The sequence below is a fragment of the Sinocyclocheilus grahami genome, unplaced genomic scaffold (genome assembly GCF_001515645.1).
Source record: "Sinocyclocheilus grahami isolate Dianchi unplaced genomic scaffold, SAMN03320097.WGS_v1.1 scaffold136.1, whole genome shotgun sequence".
NCBI lineage: Eukaryota > Metazoa > Chordata > Actinopteri > Cypriniformes > Cyprinidae > Sinocyclocheilus > Sinocyclocheilus grahami.
Genome location: NW_015505315.1, coordinates 2,157,745 through 2,159,406, shown reverse-complemented (window position 1 = coordinate 2,159,406; position 1,662 = coordinate 2,157,745).

The following is a 1,662-nucleotide window of genomic DNA, read 5'->3' as shown; positions in this document are numbered from 1 at the left end:
GAATTCAGCTTTGTTATAACATGAATACATTATATTTAACATTTTTTTAAAAATAGACAAGAGTTATTTTAATATTACTTTTTTACTGTATTTTTAATTAAATAAATGAAGCCTAGGTGAGCATAAGAGACTTCAAAAAAAAATAATTCACACCAAACCCCAAATATTAAAGTGGTAGTGTAATTGTCTTAGTGTGTCTGTGTCTGTGTCTCTGTCTGTGTGTGTGTGTGCGCATGTTTATGTGGTTTATGAGGACACAAATTTGTATAATAACATGGGTATGACATAGGTATTACAACGAGAAGGTGATTTATGAGGACATTTTCAGTGTCCCCGTAATTCAAAAGGCTTATAAATCATTCAGAATTTGTTTTTTTGAAAATCTAAAAATGCAGAAAGTTTCCTGTGAGGGGTAGGTTTAGGGGTAGGGTTGGTGTAGGGCAATAGAAAAATAGAAAATTACAGTATAAAAAACATTATGCCTATGGAGAGTCCCCATAAACCATAAAAACAAACCTCTGTGTGTGTGTGTGTGTGTTTGATTTAAAGAGGATAGGACAGTTTTTAGAGTTGACAGGAAGTGAAGTGGCAGAGAGAGGGGGGAACGGATCGGGAAAGGTCCTCGAGCCAGGATTCCAACTCGGGACACCCATTGCCAGGGGCGCACTTAACCAATAAGTGAGGTAAGCGGCCGCTTAGGGCCCCGGGGAATCAGGGGGCCCCATCTGATAGACCTATTGGTGAAACATATTTGCAGCGTTGAGCAATGTAGCCAATCACAGACATATTGTTTACATTTTTTTTAATGCAACAACCCGAAGTGTTTATGTTAGAATCCACTCACCGCTCAAAATGGCAAGTTTTTGTCAAGTGCTCAGTTCTGCAAGCTCGGGAATCCTCGCCTTATAACAAAGTGTAGATACGATGTAAATAAGAAATGAATTGTGAAGAGAGCTTATTAACGGAATGCATGAGATCACAATAAACTGAAGTGAGTGACAGCTTTAAGTGATTATATGAGTGTAGCATTTGGACCAATCAGACACACAACTTTTTGTTATATTTAACAAATAATATCTAACGCCCCCTCACCTAACCAAAGGGCCAATTACGAGGGTCTATGGACCCTTCCCCCGAAATGCACCTAACACCTCAGAAAGGCAGAACAGGCCTCTGGTTCCATGGTAACCAATGCTGATATCACTGGTTTTATTGCCTAAAGGAATGCGGGCAGATAAACTCCCTCATTTTCCTCATAAGAAAGACACATAATGCCCAGAGAAATGGACTGTTCTCTAATTAATTCATAGGAAAACCTTTCTTTGATTGAATACACATATCCTTCAGGTCATTGTGTATACCATTACTGTTCTTGTATATTGTCTGTTGTAGTGTATGCTGTTTTATGCATGTTATGATAGACCACTAGTTAATATAACCTCACCTATATCATGTGTGGTCTCTATGAATTCATCTTCGGATGATCTAACTGAGAGTGCATATTACATGCTGATACCTATGCAACATATTGATGTTCTAAGAATCTTTACTAATTTGTGCATCAACACCCAAGCGAATTACATATGCAAAATACCATGCTTAGAAACAAAGGGCCATAAAAACGCAGAACTCCCACTTGAGATTCCGGACTCCCTCATTGGA